The sequence below is a fragment of the Rattus norvegicus genome, chromosome 11, assembly GCF_021556685.1.
Source record: "Rattus norvegicus strain SHRSP/BbbUtx chromosome 11, alternate assembly SHRSP_T2T, whole genome shotgun sequence".
NCBI classification, from domain to species: Eukaryota; Metazoa; Chordata; class Mammalia; order Rodentia; family Muridae; genus Rattus; species Rattus norvegicus.
Genome location: NC_141544.1, coordinates 191,547 through 212,045, shown reverse-complemented (window position 1 = coordinate 212,045; position 20,499 = coordinate 191,547). Strand labels below are relative to the sequence as shown.

The 20,499-nt window shown below is 38.1% G+C and overlaps 1 pseudogene; it reads left to right on the top strand.

Moving 5' to 3' along the window:
- The first annotated feature begins 12,923 nt into the window (after positions 1-12,923).
- On the top strand, positions 12,924-13,553 carry LOC148002388 (olfactory receptor 8U9-like; annotated as a pseudogene).
- The last annotated feature ends 6,946 nt before the right edge of the window (positions 13,554-20,499 follow it).

The following is a 20,499-nucleotide window of genomic DNA, read 5'->3' as shown; positions in this document are numbered from 1 at the left end:
ATGTAGGGCTTGGCTTCTTTCAAGGGCTAATTAATAGGTAAGGAGATCTGTGAGGTGCTGTCCTCTGAGCATGATACAGTTGTGGCACTCAGGAACTCACCATAGTTACATCTATCTGAACAGACCCTATATAATATTGACCCTGCCTATTCAAAGGAACTAAGCGCAGTGCTGGAGAATAGAAAATGATGGAGCCATGGGTATCTTACCAGTTGTTAAGTGTATAGCTTCATGCCCACGTTCACAGAGGAGGCTCAGGTTAAATCCAGGGGGTCATGAAGCAAAAAGATAAAAGACTTGCACGTGCTATGGGGATTTGGTCTAAAGATGGTATGTTGGTTGGGGCAGATAGGAGATTGGGAGTATAGAGGGCTTCCATACATGTGTTGTGCATGTATGGAATTGTCAAAGAATAACTTTCTTTCTTAAAACTTCCAAATGTAACCTCTAAGAACGGTTTGGCAGACATTCTTTCAAATCTGATCTATTTGTTTTAAAAATTGGGTCTCATTGTGTAGCTCAAATTGACCTAGAACTCCCAGTGTTCTGTCTCCTGTCTCCCTGCTCTTGTTGCAGGTTTACTTTACATTGACAATGTAAAGAATATATGTAAATCTTCTGTTTATGAAGTTTGATTACATAATGCAATATTCTGTCATTTTTTAATTTACTAATTCTGTCATGTTTTTAATTTAATAATATATCTGGAATACATGTGCATGGGGAATTTCTTCATGGAACATCCTGCATTTAATAAATGGTAGTATACTCATTTGTTTAAATAATAATCTACTTGTGGCATTCAGATTACTTTCATTTTCATTAACTAAAGTTTGCTACAGAAAATCAGCATGGACACTGACTCAGGCACTGTACTCAATGGTGATTATTTACATTATATTTTGTATAAATTACAAAACACGTTGTTGGAATGATGTCAAGGCTGTTAAGTAATGTAAAACTTAGTCAGGGGAGGAGGAGGTGGAATGGGGTGAGGAACTGTGGGAGGGGGACCTGGAGAGAGCACAATGTCAGGAATGTAAATAAATAAAATAATTTTAAAAATAGTTTCACTCATAAATTCAAATGCTAGTTTCTTTTTAACATCTACATTGCAATTCAATCGTGAAGTTTAGCATTTTATGCTTACTGAACTTTGTAAGCATTAATCCTTACATTAATTTACTTTTCAAACTACTTGCCAATTTCCTCTTTTCTTATTACTCTGCATCAATTGTGTATGCTAATGTAGAATGCTTACTACTCATAATTTGTGCAGAAAATACATTCATGAATCTTTTTTCATTTTAATGATGTTATGTGTGAAAGTCTATGTATAGATTTGTGCACATGAACATAGGCACCTGGGGAGACCAGAAGATGTCAGATCCCATTGAGATGGTTTTACAGCTGGTTGCGAGTGGCTTGATGGGTGTTGGAAACTGAATTTGTGTTTGCTCTAAAGAGCAGTAAGTGCACTTAAACACTAAGCCATTTCCACAATCCTTATTCCATAATAAAATCAACCTATTTACAATTTTTTCATATATTTCAGGGTAACTTTGAACTTGAGACATCTTGCCACATTCCAGGTGCTGAGACTACATTCATGCATTATTTTTCCAGCTTTCTTTCCTTTATCATAGCAAGATGTGTTGGATTAAATATGTTAATATTATGCAGGAAATCCTCCAAATGTTTACTTATAGAACCTTGGATTTAGTGTCTGTTTCTTTCCTCTGCAATGACTATATTAATTTTACAGTTTGCAGTTCTCTCTTTCTTTACATAATCCATCTGATGTGTTTTTGCTTTCATATAGAATGAAGTAAAAGCCTATTAGTTTTTCTTTGAATAGTTAATGTACTAAGAAAATGTGTTGAATTTCCTATTTTAAGGCCAATACAATACCTTATTCCTTTAAAATGTTCCTAGAGCTCTGTTTATTATTATTATTATTATTATTATTATTATTATTCTGGTTTTCATTAGTCTCATTATTAATATTCTCGTATGCTTTTATGTGTTCATGTCATGTAGTGAATATGGAAGTCAGATTACAACTTGCTAGAGTCGATTCATTTCTTCTCAACATATGTGTGTAGGTATCAAATTTAGGTTCTTGGTTTGCATGTCATGAAACTTTATCTGCTCAGCGATCTCACTGGAACACTATATAATTTTAAGGTAACATATAGCTCCAGATGCTTCAATATTTTACATATACGATGTTTTCATCATTTTGATTTAATAAAAGTTTTTGATTATTCTAGTGTATTTTGTTTTCCATGTACAATTAGTAACCCTAGCATTCTGTTATTTTAATATTTAATTAATAGATTAATCATTATTTTTATGCATTTGATACCTAGCTAATATGGAATGATCTTAGATACAGGTGACTAAATGTAATTAGTTACCTACAGCATGAAGCTTGGTACATGATTTTTGTTCATTATTACTATGCATGTGCATAAAACAGAGAAGATTTCCTTGTGCCAATCCTGATGCCAATGTTAAACAGTATGACAGCTACCGACTACATGTGACTTTTAATCACTTGAAAGGAGTTAGGATTTTATTGTCAAATGATATTTCCACAACATCAAGTAAATAGATTTTTTTTGCTTCAATTAATTAAACATGCTATAGCAGGAAAAAGTTGAATTTCCTTTTGTTACATTAAGACCGAATTTAACTTTTCCATTCTCCTCCCTATCAGAAAGTCACTATTCTTATACAGAAAGATGTACCAGGCACACGTTGGATTTCTAGCATAACATGTAATTACAATCATCAGTCTTGTCAGTTTCAAGTGACTGCTCACATCATGCCTGTAAAACACAATGATCAACATGGCAGGATAACCATAAGGACAGTGCAGTGGCATAAATAGCTTGGAGGTAGCCAGCAGCTCTCTAATTTTACTTAATTCCTGTTCAACAAAGATGCCTGGTACTGGTAATTTAGCCACATATGTAAGGCTATTGAAGCCGTGGTTATGGGGAAGAATCTACAGTCACTTACTTACTTAAGCCAGTGTCACACCTAACAGCAATCATAGCCATGTGTCCTTATATACAGAATTAAGTACAGTCTCTGCAATAAAGATCACACTAAGAATCCCAGCCATTCAAACTGCAGGATAGAACTTTCAAGTCCAGTCTCAATGGCTCTACCTACAAAATGTCACTCGATCCAAGGCTGAAGAACATTACAGAAGAGGGGGCGAGAAGATTGTAACGTTACTATGAGATGGTGTCTCAAAGTAACACCAGAAATTACTCTCATAACATCTCACTAACATGACTGCCTAAACAAAAGCTGAGGAAGACAGGGAATGGGGAAGAATTAAAGTTTAGTTTTCCTTCTGTTTCATTTCTTCTTCTTCTTCTTCTTCTTCTTCTTCTTCTTCTTCTTCTTCTTCTTCTTCTTCTTCTTCTTCTTCTTCTTCTTCTTCTTCCTTCTCCTCCTCCTCCTCCTCCTCCTCCTCCTCCTCCTCCTCCTTCTCCTCCTTCTCTCTCTCTCTCTCTCTCTCTCTCTCTCTCTCTCTCTCTCTCATTGTTGGGTATTTCCTATTTACATTTCGAATGTTATTCCCGTTCCAGGTTTCCAGGCCATAAGCCCCCTAACCCTGCCCCCTACCCTTCTATATGGGTGTTCACATCTCCACCCATGCCCTCCCCATGCCTTCCCACATTCCCCTACACTGGGAGTCCAACCTTGGCAGAAACAAGAGCTTCTCATTCCATTGTTTCCAACAAGGCTATCCTTTGCTACATATGCAGTTGGAATCATGGGTCAGTCCATGTATAGTCTTTCTGTTGTGGTTTGGTCCCTGGAAGCTCTGGTTGGTTGTTATTCTTATTATTATGGGGTTGCAAATCCCTTTCTCTAATTCCTCCAACAGGGGTCCGATTCTTGGTTCAGTGGTTTGCTGATGGCATTTGCCACTATATTTGACATATTCTGGCTGTGTCTCTCAGGAGGGATCAATATCCAGTTATTGTCAGCCTGCACTTCTTAGCTTCATCCATCTTATCTAGTTTTGGTGTCTGTATATGTATGGACAACATATGGGCCAGGCTCTGAATGGCCGGTCCTTCAGTCTCTGCAATAATCTTTGCCTCCTTATCCCCTCCTATGGGTATTTTGGTTCCCCTTTTAAAGAAGGAGTGAAGCATCAGCATTTTGGTCATCCTTCTTGTGTTTCATGTGATCTGTGCATTGCATGATGGATAATCCGAGCTTTTTGGCTAATATCCACTTACCAATGAGCGCATATCAAGTGTGTTTTTCCGTGATTGGGTTACCTCACTCAGGATGATATTTTCTAGTTCATTCCATTTGCCTATGAATTTCATAAAGTCATTGTTTTTGATAGCTGAGTAATATTCCATTGTGTAGATGTACCACATTTTCTGTATCCATTCCTCTGTTGAAGGGCATCTGGGTTCTTTCCAGCTTCTGGCTATTATAAATAAGGCTGCTATGAACGTAGTGGAGCATGTGTCTTTGTTATATGTTGGGGCATCTTTTGGGTATTGCCCAAGAGAGGCATAGCTGGGTCCTCAGGTAGTGCAATGTCCAATTTTCTGAGGAACCTCTAGACTGGTTTCCAGAATGGTTGTACCAGTCTGCAATCCCACCAACGATGGAGGAGTGTTCCTCTTTCTCCACATCCTCGCCAGCATTTGCTGTCACCTGAGTTTTTGATCTTAGTCATTCTGACTGGTGTGAGGTAGAATCTCAGATTTGTTTTGATTTGCATTTCCCTGATGACTAAGGATGTTGAACATTTATTTAGGTGATTTTTGGCCATTTGATTACCTTCAGCTAAGATTGTTTTGTTTCTCGCTGTACCCCATTTTTAATTGGGCATTTTGGCTCTCTAGAGTCTAACTTTTACGCTCTTTGTATATTTTGGATATTACCCACTATCAGATGTAGGATTGGTAAAGATCTTTTCCCAATCTGTTGGTTGCAGATTTGTCCTAATGACAGTGTCTTTTGCCTTACAGAAGCTTTGCAGTTTTATGAGATCCCATTTGTCGAGTCTTGGTCTTAGAGCACAAGGCATTAGTGTTTTGTTCAGGAAATTTTCTCCAGTCCCCATGTGTTCAAGACTCTTCCCCACTTTTTCTCCTATTAGTTTGAGTGTATCTGGTTTGATGTGGAGGTCCTTGATCCACTTGGACTTAAGCTTTGTACATGGTGATAAGAATGGGATAATTTGCATTCCTCTACATGCTGACCTCCAGTTGAACCAGCACCATTTCCTGAAAATGCTATGTTTCTTCCTTTGGATGGTTTTGGCAAAGGATGGATCTTCCTTTGCCAAAGATCAAGTGACCATAGGTGTGTTGGTTCATTTCTGGGTCTTCAATTCTATTCCACTGATCTGCCTGTCTCTGTACAAATACCATACAGTTTTTATGACGATTGCTCTGTAATACTGCTTGAGTTCAGGGATAGTGATTCCGCCTGAAGTTCTTTTATTGTTGAGGATACTTTTAGCTATCCTGGGTTTTTTGTTATTCCAAATGAATTTGCAAATTGCTCTTTCTATCTATATTAAAGAATTGAGTAGGAATTTTGATGGGGATTGCATTGAATCTGTAGATTGCTTTTGGCAAAATGGCCATCTTTACTATATTAATCCTGCCAATCCATGAGCATGGAAGATCTTTCCATCTTCTGAGATCTTCCACAATTTCTTTCTTCTGAGACTTGAACTTCTTGTCATACAGTTCTTTCACTTGCTTGGTTAAACTCACACCAAGTTATTTTATATTATTTGGGACTATTGTGAAGGATGTGATTTCCTTAATTTCTTCCTCAGCCTGTTTGTCCATTGAGTAGAGGAAGGCTACTGGTATGTTTGGGTTAATTTCATATGCTGACTCTTTGCTGAAGTTGTTTATCAGGTTAAGAAGTTCTCTAGTGGAACTTTTGGGGTCACTTAAGTATACTATCATATCATCTGCAAATAGTGATATTTTGATTTCTTACCTTCCAATTTGTACCCATTTGACCTCCTTTTGCTGTCTGCTTGCTCTGGCTATGACATGGAGTACTGTATTGGATAAGTGGTGAGAGAGTGGGCAGCCATCTCTAGTCCCTGATTTTAGTGGGATTGTTTCAAGTTTCTCTCCATTTAGTTTGATGTTAGCTACAGATTTGCTGTATATTTCTTTCACTATGTTTAGGTATGGGCCTTCAATTCCTGATCTTTCCAGGGCTTTTATCCTGAACGGTTGTTGAATTTTGTCAAATGCTTTCTCAGCATCTAATGAAATGATCATGTGCTCCTTATCTTTGAGTTTGTTTATATAATGGATTACATTGATGGATTTTCCTATATCAAAACTTCCCTGCATCCCTTGGATGAAGCCTACTTCATCATGATGGATGATTTTTTTGATGTGTTCTTAGATTCGGTTTCCAAGAATTTTATTGAGTATTTTTGCATCGATATTCATAAGGGAAATTGGTCTGAAGTTCTCTTTCTTTGTTAGGACTTTGTGTGGTTTAGGTATAAGAGTAATTCTGTCTTCATAGAAGGAATTCGGTAGTGCTCCATCTGTTTCAATTTTGTGGAATAGTTTGGATAGTATTGGTATGAGGTCTTCTATGAAGGTCTGGTAGAATTCAGCACTGAACCCATCTGAATCTGGGCTCTTTTTAGTTGGGAGACCTTTAATGACTGCTTCTATTTCTTTAGGAGTTATGGGGTTGTTTTTATTTGTTACTGTTTTGACTTTGCTACCTGGTATCTGTCTGCAAAATTGTCCATTTCCTCCAGATTTTGCAGTTTTATTGAATATAGGCTTTTATAGTAGAATCTGATGATTTTTTTAATTTCTTCAGATTCTGTTGTTATGTCTCCCTTTTCATTTCTGATTTTGTTAATTTGGATACAGTCTCTGTGACCTCTGGTTAGTCTGGCTAAGGATTTATGTATCTTGTTGTTTTTCCCAAAGAAACAGCTCCTGGTTCTGTTGATTTTTTTTTTTAGATTTATTTTCTTTTGCATTTTTTTTTCAGAGCCGAGGACCGAACCCAGGACCTTGTGCTTTCTAGGCAAGTGCACTACCACTGAGCTAAATCCCCAACCCCGGTTCTGTTGATTCTTTGTATGGTCCTTTTCGTTTCTACTTGGTTGAATTCAGCTGTGAGTTTGATTATTTCCTGCCTTCTACCCCTCTTGGGTTTACTTATTTATTTTTTTCTAGAGCTTTTAGGTGTGCTGTAAAGCTGCTGACATATGCTCTCTCCTGTTTCTTCTCGCAAGCACTCAGAGCTATGAGTTTTCCTCTTAGCACAGCTTTCATCGTATCACATATGTTTGGGAATGTTGTATCTTCATTTTTATTAAGTTCAAAGAAGTTTTTAATTTCTTTCTTTAATTCTTCCTTGACCAAGTTGCCATAGAGTAGAACATTGTTCAACTTCCTTGTATATGTGGTCTTTCTGTCATTATTGTTATTGTTGAAGACCAGTCTTAGTGTGTGGTGATTTGATAGAATGCATGGGATCATTTCTATCTTCCTGCATCCGTTGAAGCCTGTTGTGTGACAAATTATATGATTAATTTTGGAGAAGGTTCCATGAGGTTCTGGGAAGAAGGTATAACCTTTTTTTAGGCTGGAATGTTCTATAAATATCTGTTAAATCCATTTGGTTCATAACTTCTGTTAGTTTCTCTACATCTCTGTTGAATTTCTGTTTCCATGACCTCTTCAGTGATGACAGTGGGCTGTTGAAATCTTCTACTATTATCATGTGAGGTGCAATGTGTGCTTTGAGCTTTAGTAAGGTTTCTTTTATGAATGCAGGTACCCTTGCATTTGGAGCATAGATACATATGATTGAGAGTTCATCTTGGTGGATTTTTCCTTTGATGAATATGAAGTCATTATCCTCCTTATCCTCCTTAGGAAGCCATGTCCTTCCTTATCTTTTTTAAAGACTTTTGGTTGAAAGTCAATTTTATTTGATATTAGAATGGCAGCTTCAGCTTCCTTCTTCAGACAATTTGCTTGGAAAGTTGTTTTCCAGCCATGTACTCTGAGGTAGTATCCGTCTTTGTCTCTTAATGTGTGTTTCCTGCATACAGCAAAATGATGGATCCTATTTATGTATCCATTCTGTGAGTCTGTGTCTTTTCATTGGGGAATTGAGTCCATTGATGTTGAGAGATATTAAGGAATAATGATAGTCACTTCCTTTTATTTTTCTTGTTAGGGGTAGAATTATGTTTGTTTGCCTCTCTTTTGGTTTCATTGCAAGGAAATTATATTTTTGCTTTCAGTATGGTGTATTTTCTCTCCTTGTGTTGGAGTTGTCCATCTATTATCTTTTTTAGGCTTGGATTTGCTGAATCTTTGGTTTTGTCGTGGAATATCTTGGTTTCTCTGTCTATGTTAATTGAAAGTTTTACTGGATACAGTAACCTGGGCTGGCATTTGTGTTCTCTTAGGGTCTGTTTGACATCTGTTCAGGATATTCTCACTTTCATCGTCTCCGGTGAGAAGTCTGGTATAATTGTTGTAGGTCTGCCCATATATGTCACTTGACCTTTTTCCCTTACTGCTTTTAATATTCTTTCTTTGTTGTGTGCATTTGGTGTTTTGACTATAATGGGATGGGAGGAATTTCTCTTCTGCTCCAATTTATTTGGAGTTCTGTAGGCTTCTTGTGTGTTTATGGGCATCTTTTTCTTTAGGTTAGGGATGTTTTCTTCTATAATTTTGTTAAAGATATTTTACTGGCCCTTTAAGTTGGGAGTCATCTCTTTCTTCTATACCAATTATCCTTAGGTTTGATCTTTTCATTTTGTCCTGGATTTCCTGTATGTTTTGGGCCAGGAGCTTTTTGTTTTCCATTAACTTCATCAGTTTTGTCGATGATTTCTATGGAATCTTCTGCCCCTGAGAGTCTCTCTTCTATCTCTTGCATTCTGTTTGTGATGGTTGTATCTTCGGCTCCTTGTCTCTTCCTTTGTTTTTCTATCTCCTGCTTTGTCACCTTTGTGGTTTCTTTATTGTTTCTATTTCTATTTTCAAGTGGTTCACCTGTTTGGTCGTGTTTCCTATAATTCTTTCATGGATTTTTGTGTTTCCTCTCTAAGGGCTTCTACTTGTTCCCTTGTGTTTTCCTGCATTTTTCTAAGGGAGTTATTTACGTTTTTCTTAAAGTCATCCATCATTATCAGCAAATGACATTTTAAATCTAAATCATGTTTTTTTGGGTGTGTTTATACCCCAAAATATCCTGTAATTTCTTTGGTGGGATAACTGAGCTCATTGATGCCAAGTAGTATTGGTTTCTGTTGCTTAGGTTCCTGTGCTTGCCTCTAGTCATTGGGTTCTATTTGATGTTTGCTTGTCTTGCTACTTCAGAAAGTGACTTGACCCTGCTATAGGCCTGTGTGTCAGCACTTTTGTAGAACTGTTTTCCCGTTTTCCTTCAGCCTTTCCTGAGAACGGTGTTCTGATTTCATGTGTGTAGGCACCCCTGGAGGCTGTTTTCCACCTCTAGGCTCAGGCAGGAATCAAAGGGTCCTGCCTCTGGTTGCTCCTGTTATGTTCTTGCACTCCATGAGCACAGTTGGCACTGTGCGATTCTCTCTTGGGTCTCTACTGTGGGAAGGTGGGTATTCTCCTCTGACTTCTCAGGAGTAGCCACACTCCTGAGGCCCAGCTGTCTCCCCCATGGGATTTGGGTACAGGGAACTGTTTGGCTGTTCAGTGCAGTCCTGGGTGCAGACCACAACCGTGGGTACCGGCAGCTGACTGTTCCTAAATCCCGGTGTCCAGAGGCACTGTTCAGTTTCCCTTTGCACCAGTGATATGGGCCAAGGTGTGCAGATGTGTCAATCTGTCCTGCAACCTCAGAATTTCTCGCAAATCATTTTTATTACAGAATTTAAATGTAAATATAACATTCTGATTCTTGAATTGATTTTCTGGAAATTTAACTTGGAGAGGCAAGACCTCACTCACTTTCTAAATACAGAAACTACTAATGAAAAGCAAGTTGTTTAAAAAATATTTCAAATTAAAAATGTAGTCATTTTCTGTGTTGGCTGGGGGAGGGTTTTGTTTATTTGTTTTTTGTTTGTTTGTTTTAATTTAATATGGAGAAATATTTACAGTACATCAAAATAAGTATAAAATGCATCACAATAGAATCCTCTGCATTCCAGCAATTTTTCTACATAAGCAGAGTCCACTGAGGGGTCAAGTATGTACAACAGACTTCCTGCTTCATAATTGTCAGAGCTTTAAGTCTGTCCTATGTTCTCTACACTTAGATTTTTATAACTTTTGCATGAATGGGTGCAGATCTAATCTAATAGATAAAATAAGCTAGTATACCTGACTATGTCCCCTGCCCCGATGAGAAAACTATGTAATTTTTGCATTGTTGTTGTTGTAGTTGTGTTTTTGGGGAGCCGTGTTTTCTATTATCCCCAATAAAAAATAATCTAGTGATCAATTAGTGAATAGAAACGAAAATTATGTATTATGGTGAGAAATTCCCCAAAATAGAGTTTACACAAAGGTAAATCTAAAATAGTTGTGGGTACACATGCACACATGCTCATGACCCATGTAGCTGACAAGCATCCAGCACCCAATCAACTTAAGTGATTTGGGAAACTGACTTAATTCACACAGAAGGAATGTCATGGGGAATACATTTTTTCTTAGCTGCTTTTTTTTTCTTTTTTTTTTTTCGGAGCTGGGGACCGAACGCAGGGCCTTGCACTTGCTAGGCAAGTGCTCTACCACTGAGCTAAATCCCCAACCCCTCTTAGCTGCTTTTATAAGTGACCAAATGGTGAAACATGATTTAAACAAATACTGTTACCCTGCATTGTTGTTTATAGTAACAATTTAGTTCATGTACAAACTCCATGTGCTCTTTCTCTATTGTGTTTCTCCTGTGTGTGCTTCTGCATGAATATACAGGCACACATGTGTATGTGGCATACACAGGTGTGTGTGTGTGTGTGTGTGTGTGTGTGTGTGTGTGTGTGTGCATGTGGGTGTGTGTCTTATATGGTATTTATGAACATAGGTAACATGTTTATTTATAATTTGGAAATACTGATACCCACATTTGATTTATGGATCAACCATGCGCTGATCTACACACATATCTCTGACATTTCATTATATCAAGTGAAGAGAGAGAGACTAACAGGCTGGTGATATCTTTTATCCTACCCTTGTCAGGAAAAAGTGGTGTATCTTTTGGCAAGAAAACCAAAACTTCAGCAAAGACATATACACCCCACAAAACAGGAAAGGTCATCTCATTTGAAGGGGAAAGTTATCAGACTGGGAGAAAAATGAGTTTGCCACATTTCAATATTTGAGAGACATGAGACTGAGCTTCAGAAGATATAACGGGAAGGGACAGGCAGAATCCCCAAGGAGCCAAAGTAAGCTAAACACAGGTGCTTCTCATTACACGAGAGCTCATGGATTGGTAAGGATGGTAAACACAATGATAAGATCTTTGCAATCCATACTCAGTCTTCATATAAGGTTACAATGTGAACAAGATGAGAAGTAGTCACCACCACAGTGCTAACAGCTACTTAAGCAGTTACAGTGTGATAAACAGAGTGTAACTGTAGACAGAAGAGAAGGATGATATCTGAAAACAGACAAGGCTGTGCTGAAACTGAACAGTTTTCCATGTAAGTAACCAAGCAAGCACATAGCAGCTGCCCTATGCAAAAGTGAGCAAAGAGGAATGAGCTGTATAGATACTATGTGTACAGAAATACAGGTAGTTTGGTGGAATTCTAAGATGTTGAGATGAAAGGATAGGAAGAAATTTCTATGAAGCCGGGCACCATATCTTGTTCTTAGAATACTCACATTCAAGAAACTGAGGAGAGGAATTAGAAATTTCAGGTTAGCCTGGACTACATATCAAGACACCACCTTTTTTATTCTTTTTTTCTTTATTTAAATCAATAGTCTGATTGATCGAATATCATGAACGATATTAAAAAAACAGAAATTTAATGCCTACGCAGTGATACTCTCACTAAGAAAACATGTTCTATAAAGAGAAAGGAACTATTAAGTTACAGATACCAGCTGCCATATTGAAGGCTACGGCATGAAGGGCTATAGTGCTGTTTGGTTGATCCTTCTTCTCTTTGATGGCTCAGTTCACACTTCTTAAGATTCATCTCTGACTACCTCATTGTTGTGCAGGCATCGAGATGTGCCCTGCCTCTAATTCTGTGTATTTAAACCAGTAATCATTTATTTATCCAATGATTATTTGATTTTACTTTACCTTGAAAAATGATGAGTCTTGAGGAAATGATACCTTTATTGTGTGGGTTCGATTATTCATAATAGTAATCAGAGAATAATCTGGGCCCAACACACACACAGACAAAGGGGTGGTTGGAGAGAGTATACCTGTGGCAACAGGAAAGCATAGAGATGAGTGGGTTGATCAGTTTTTCTGCAAAACATTGATAACTAGTTAATGATAAGAATGGGTAAAAAATCGAGATACAGTCAAGGTTTTCTTTTCCTTTCTTTTGAATGATAGCTTATACAGCATGTGAAACTGAACTTAGACCCATGGTAAACCTTCTGCCTGAGCTTCAGTAGAGCCAGGACTACAAGTTTCACCATCTTTTATAAATATTTGGACACTTGGCTCAATGCTTAGCACACTTTGGAAAAATCCCCTGGTGTTGAGATAGAAAGTATTAGATATGAAAATCTGTGAGAATAAATCATTTCTAAGCTTTGATTTTTGTGACTGCAGGGAAAGATTCTGACTCTATGTAACTGAGGCTTTAAAATTATTAAAAGGATTAATATCTCTCATCTGCAGGGGTCCTTCTAATGGCTTACTGCTCTGTCTTCCAGGAGATGAGTGTCAATTGCTCTTTGTGGCAGGAGAAGGGCTTGTCTGTCAAATGCTTTGCAATTGCCAAGTTCTCTGAGGTCCCTGGAGAATGTTTCCTCCTGTTCACCCTCATCCCACTCTCATAGCCTTTGCTATCTGCACCCGTCCATCTCTCCACACCCCCACGTACTTCTGTCTGGCAAACTTATGTATCCTGGAAATTGGTTACACTGGCTCTGTCATAGCCAAGATGTGGAGAGTCTTGTAAGTGAGATGCGAAGGCTCTCTTAGGAGGGATGTGCCACACAGATGTTTTTCTTCACACTTTTGTTATAACTGAGTGCTGCCTATTGACCACCATGGCCTTTGGCCACTGTATGGCCCTGCTTCACTATGCAACCCAAATGAGTCATGGGGTATGTGCCCATTTGGCAATTGTTTCATGGGGAATAGGTTGCCTTGTAGGGTTGGGACAAAAGTACTTGGGGCCTAAATCTAACCACTCACCAGGAGTTGATAAACTCTTGGTCATCTTCTATACAGCAGTGACATCCATGCTGAACTCCATCATCTATAGCCTACAGAACCAAGAAGTCAATGCAGCACTGAGAAGAACTCTGAGGTTGAAGAAAGTTCTGATAATCAATAGGTAATCGAGGATCCCAAAGTGCTCTTTCAAAAAGGTGCAAAGTCTGTGAAAGAAAGAAAACAGAACCACTGTGCTCTTTCTGGCTGTCTTGAAACAATCTTTAAGAAACATAACTTTGTTTTAGAGTGTTCTCTTTATTCACCACCATTTTTAATTGCAAATAATGGTAAAGTATGCTTGCTACTAAATAACTTTAGTAGATTAGTCCAGTACTTAAAGATTTTGATCTGGGTAGAATTTAAACCACATGCTAATGTCTCAAGGGCCTTGAAAATTCTCTGTATCCATTCTTAGCTATTTGGAGATCTTCCAAGAAATTACTTCTAAGTGATCTCAGCTCGTTATGCTACAATTCCATATTTCTCAGCATATGTAAATTCATTGCACTGGACTGGAACTGCTAAGTAGTTCTCCGGGCAGTGAATTGTTAGCCTCTGCTTTGTGTGGGTCAGTCCATACTTCAGTTCTGGCCAGCCAGGGCCTATGATTTTGGAACAGGAGTAATCTTTCCTCCCTTTTATGATTTCTAACAGGGTGCTGGAAAAGAATTTCAGCCAGGTGATTCACAACATCAACATCATAGTTTCGATAAACACATACACACACACACACACACACACACACACAGGAATACACACACACACACACAAATATAAAAGGTCAGCTAGTGTCAGATAATTAGATTTTGGTTGTTATTCCACGAGAAAATAAAATAAAATAAAATTAGAATCTTGGGTCTTTATGAGTGTAATGAAACAAAAATAAAATTCAATTTAAGTGTGCAGAAAATATGGAAGACATTAAAATATAAATTACCATGACAATAAAACTACAGTATTGTTTTAGGCATGAGTCATCCAAACAGAAAGACAATAATTATATTCTCCTCAGACTCATTGTTCTGAGTCTACTTACATGCAGTAAGGACCATTAAGGCCAGACTGTTGGAAAAAAAATGACGGAGATGCTGAAAACAAAGCCTAAAGTTTTGAAGAGACACACAGTCTTTCCATAGTCTTTAAGTAATTCTCCTATAATTTCTATTACTTTAAAAGGAAATATAAAAGAAAAATACATTAAAATATTTTTAACTACAAAAGGAAAATAATTTAAAATAATTTAATTGCTCCTTAATCGGGTGTTGTTAAAATGCCAGGCATCCCCCTAATGCTGAACTGAGATAAACAAAGCAGCAAACACTTTTTGGTATCTGTGTCAAGTACATATAATCTCAAACTAAAAGAGAGAAACCACTAGACAAGTCCAAATTCAGAGACATTCTAGCAAAGTAATTATTTCTCTTCAAAGGTGTGCTCACAGAAGATAAAAATAGTAATGAATTATCACAGAATAGAATGACTTAAGATATGTAATAACTAAATGTCAACTGGATTTCTGGATTGGATAAGGGCATAGGAAGTGTACAGTACTAGAAACATTGCTGTTATGATTTGGTCAACCTACTTCGGTATTTGTAATATTTTAATTTTTTCAATTATCTGATTTTTGAGAATTAGTCATTAGGTGGATTATGGAATATAAAATTCAGGAATTGGTGTACGATATAAAAGTACTGTTTCCTATCAATTAAATCTGATTTTCCTGTATAGATTGACTTCTGCTTTATTTTTTGTATTTATGTATTTTATTAATTTATTTATGTCTCAAATGCTGTCATCTTTCCTGCTTTTCCCAACAGAGTCCCTTACCCCAAACCCCATCCCTTTCTGATTTCTTCTTTCAAAAAGAGAAAACAACAGCAGATATAAGGCATGTTTAGTCCCTGAATAGCTGTTCATTTGGCCATGCATTTGAAAATCTACAACATTGATAGTGCAGACATCAGGAAATAGCTTCAAAAATGATCTTCAAAAATTAAATATTCTCCAGTTATCAGCTATCAGCTATCAGCTCGACAAAACTGCAAAAATCCCAGAGCAAAAATGTCCTAGTAATATACATAGATAAAAATGATCAGACAAGAAGAAAAACAGATAGCAACCTTCCTGGATTCAACAGAAGAGAGCCTGAGTTCCTGTAGTGTATTCTGCATGAGTTTATAGAGTTTATGGGCTAATACCTGGAAGTGAACACCTACAAGAACCAACAACAAACTAACCACAAACTGCAATATTTATAAAAGCTAAACAAATATGTGGAAAGTTTTATTTTTCAGCTACATATGAGAAGACTAATGTTTATTAATCTGTATATTAATAAAATTTAAATTGTATTACTGCAAATTTGTGTTGCAATTTATTGTAATTTTTGAAATAAATAGATTTTAAGTTACTCAGGTGATTGTTAATTTTTTGTGTCTTTTTTTAAGATTTATTTATTTATTATATATAAGTACACTGTAGCTGTCTTCAGACACACCAGAAGAGGGCATCAGATCTCTTTACAGATGGTTGTGAGCCACCATGTGGTTGCTGGGATTTGAACTCAGGACCTCTGGAAGAGCAGTCGGGTGCTCTTTAACCACTGAGCCATCTCTCCAGCCCAATTTTTTGTGTCTTTAACTGCACTATAGATCAATAAAATGTTTAATTGACTGTGATTATTGAAAGATAAAAGTTTTAAAGTTGCCCCCCTAGACACAAAGTTTAGAGCAGAAAGAAAAAAAAAACCCAACAGGTTAGGCCCCAAAATTGTATGTTCCAAGAAGCCTCTCCTAGGGCTATAGAATAGATAATTACATTGGCCAGCTCAACAGCTTTCTCCCAGAAACTAGCTGACCATAAATCTTAGAGAACAATCTTGAGAAGCAGGAAACAACTTCTCCTAGGAACTAGCGGACCATGAAGTTAAACAATTTGAGAAGTAGGAGACAGCTTCTCCTAGGAAACAATCTTGGGGGACAGAGAGTTCTTCTTTGTGATTTTTCACTGTTATTCTACACACTTTCCAATGACGCCATCCCTGCCCCCTCGGGTTGTGGTTTCTCCCTTTAAATACCTCTTCTCCCAGCCTCTCGGGGTCGAACTCCACTGCCCCTGCATGGGATATGAGTCTCGACCCCAGTGCACTGGTTGCTATCGATAAACCTGTGATTACAACAAGGACGGTCTTGTGTGAGTTCTTGGGGGGGGTCGCGTCATCCTGAGACTTGAGTGAGGGTCTCCCCACTCCAGGGGTCTTTCAATTATCACTATGAATATTCATGTAAATCAAATTATATTAACCAGGAACTGCTCTTCTGTTCTTTTACCTTTTGTTGTACATATGTAAGTGTTTTACCTGCTTGTATAAGTGTGCACCACATGCATACCTAGTGCCCAGGAGGTTGAAGAAGGTGTGAGATCCCCTGATGCTGAAATTACAGACACTTGTGAGCTGTCACACAGGAGCTGGGCATTGGCCCTGGGTTCTCTGGAAGAACAGATAGTGCTATTAATCACCGAATCATTTCTTCATCTTCAGCAAACACCATTTTTGTAAATATAGTGCTTAAGCTGACCTGTCTCTGCATAGACCACTGTTTTCTCTAATGTGATAATTTAATATTAAACACACATACAACTGCTTCTTACCTTCATATATACATAATATATAGCATATATTATATATATACACACATTCACACAGACACACGCATACACACACAGACACACACACATACACACACAGAGACACACACTCACACACACACGCACACACACTCACATACACAACTGCTTCTTACCTTCAAGTAGACTTAGTTACTTTCATAGTTATAGTTATTTGTTTGTTTATTTATTTTACATGCTGCACACTGCCGCCCTCCAGTTCACCCATTTCACAATCCTTCTCCCAGCCCTTTCTCCTCTGAGCAGGTTGGGACCCCACAGGGGTATCCCCTCACCTTGCATATCCAGTCTCTGTGATGCTAATCACATCCTCTGCTACTGAGGCCAGACAAAGCAGCCCAGATGGATAGGGGTGGGGAGGTAATGGTCATATTCAGAAAGAGGCAGAGAGCTGGGGTAAGAGAGATGCCCAAGAATCAGTGGGTGTTTCCTTAACTGAGACTCACAGCCTCAGTGATATGGACCTGAAGAGGCCACCTTCTGTAGCCAGAAAGTAACCAAAATGGAATGATAGAGACACCAACTTTTGACCCAAAATTTATTCTGACCACAAGAAATGCAGGGGCCGTGCATAGAGCAGAGACTGAGGAGTGGTCAACCAATGGTTAGTGCAGATTGAGACCCACCCCATGGATGAGCACCGATCCCTGACACTATTAATGACACTCTGTTATGCTTGCAGACAGGAGTCTAGCATGGCTTCCCTCTGAGAGACTCCACTAAGCCGCTGTCTCAGACAGAAGCAGACACCCACTAGCCAAACCATGGGTGGAGCTTGGGGACTCTGATGGAAGAACAGAATGAAAAGGATTGTGGCCTCTAAGGACATAGGCACTCCGCAGGCTTTGTCTTCATGTGGGTCCCGAACAACTGGAATTGTCTATCCCAAAACATGTTGTCTATAGATGGGACATCTGTGTCTTTAAAATTTGTTTATTTATTTACTCACTTTACATCCCAATATCTGTGTTCCATCTTCAGGGAATGCCAACACTCATTGTCGGGGAACCTGTAAAACGACAAAGCTACACATTTGTAACCTATGTCCTGGGGGCTCAGGTTCAGTCCACATTCACTCTGTGGTTGGTGGTTCAGTCTGTGGCAAACCCCAAGCACCCCCGTGAGTTGACTCTATTGGTCTTCCTGTGGAGTCCCTCATCTCATCTGGGCCTCGATTCTTCACCTCTCTTTTCCAAAAGACTCCCCAAGCTCCAGCTAATGTTTGGTGGTGAATCTTTACATTTGTTTCTCTCAGCTGTTGGGTGGAGTCACTCAGAGGACAGTTATGCTAGGATTCTGTCTGCAAGCACAATAGAGTATCTTTAATAGTGTCAGGGATCGGTGCTTGCACACGGGGTAGGTCTCAATCTGTGCTAACCATTGGTTGGACGTTCCTTCCATGTCTGCTCTATCTTTGTCTCTGAAGATCTCGTAGGCTCCGTACATTTTGGATTGAAGGTTGTGTGGGTGGGTTTTTGTCCTTATCAAGTCACTGGGAGTCATGCCTGGCTACAGAAGTGGCCAATTAAGGATCTGTATCCCCACTGCTAGAGTCACCCCAATAGACACCCTGGGGCCTCGCCTTTCCTGGTCTCTGGCATTTCCTAGAGATGTGCACCCCACACTTGAGATTTCCATTATCTTTTCCCTGCTTTCCCTATACCTGATTCCCCCCCAAAGTCCACTCCCTTCCCTACCTCCCCTCCCATTCACTTCCCTCCCTCCCTCCATTCTCCTCAATATCTATTCTAGTAAATGCATTTTAAAGTCAGTATTTAGGAAATAACATTGGGTAAGTATAGGAAGTATTTCATAAGTAATTGTGGTGGATGCTTAGGCAAAATATGAACATATTCAATTTATAGAGGCCAAAATTACTACATATATTGTTAGAAGAGACACTGTCTTCATTACATTCAACATGAAGGAAAACCATTCTATTAAGTTATACAAGGGAATCTGTTAAATAAGTTACACACATTACACGACTTTATTACTTTGAAAGCTCTCTTTATTGCAAATATTTACACAATGAAAAGTAAAAAGGCTTAAACTCGTGTGAGTGTACTTTTTTGTAAAGTTAAAGTTTAGATATACAGGTTGATGACAACAGTCATCTCAGATTCACAGGGGATAAATACATCAGGGAGTTCTCTATTACCTTACCTGTCTTCTTCCCTTTATTCCTGATGAAGAGTCATCTCATTTGCAGTCCCTGCTGTGAGAGATGGATCAGAAAATGCCTGAGTGTATGTAATCCAGAATCCATCAATAGAAAAGATAAAAGACAACATCCCCAAACAGTATACGCAATCGAAACTTTCTTGTAGATCTTAACACTTGAAACAAAATGCAAAGAGAAAACCCACTTCCTAGGATATTACCACATACAGGAAATGGTAGCTGTAGGAAGCATTCTCAGGGGATTTTAAACTTCTGCACCTAAGACCAAAACTGCCTCCATGAAGGTGAAGATTTATTTCTTTGGCAAGAAAGTCAGTCTGTCTCTTAATGGTCGTGTCATCTGTCCATCACCAGAGTGACGGCCATGCTTTATGAATGTGAACAGATAAACATATACCAGTTTTCACTTCTTCATAATTTCAAGAAGAACCTGAAAGAGAATACATAATGTTCCAGAGACAAAGTATGGAAATTTAAATTAGCCAGCATAAATATGTTGTTAAAATTTCCTGCCTTCTGTTATTTAATAATTTTGACTATTCCTGCTATGAATGAAAACATGGTTGTGTAATGTCTACCAATCCCCAAAGCCTGAAACATTGTGAAAAACTGTCTTATTTATCCCTAATGTGGGTCTTTGGTCTCCAACCTTTCATTGTCCATCTAAATTCTGTTTCTCAAGTAGATCAGAGGACTACATGAGGGTGTCACTCTCATGTAGAAGACCAAGGAACTTTCTGTACTTGTATGTATTTGCTCTTGGGAGCATGTAAATAAAACTTTCAGTTCCAAGAACAAAAACATGGCTGTCCAATGAGACCCACGTGAACCAAAATCTTTCTTCCTGCCATCAGTGAACTTTAGCACACTGGTAACAATGCAGACAATAATATAATGGAATAATCCTGGAATAATAATAATAATAATAATAATAATAATAATAATATAATGATGATGATGACAATAATAATAATAATAATAATAATAATAATAATAATAATAATAATGGAATAATGCCCTCGAGGGATCACAGACTAAGGAAAGTAAATGTTGAGCCGTGTTTTTCAAGGTATATTGTATCTATATCCATGAAAGCAATTTTCACTAGGACAAACTCCTCACACCTGAAAATCACTCAACCTGTCATGGCTTCACAGAGAGAGTTGAGAACCCGAGTGGTCTTTTCTTAGGACAAGA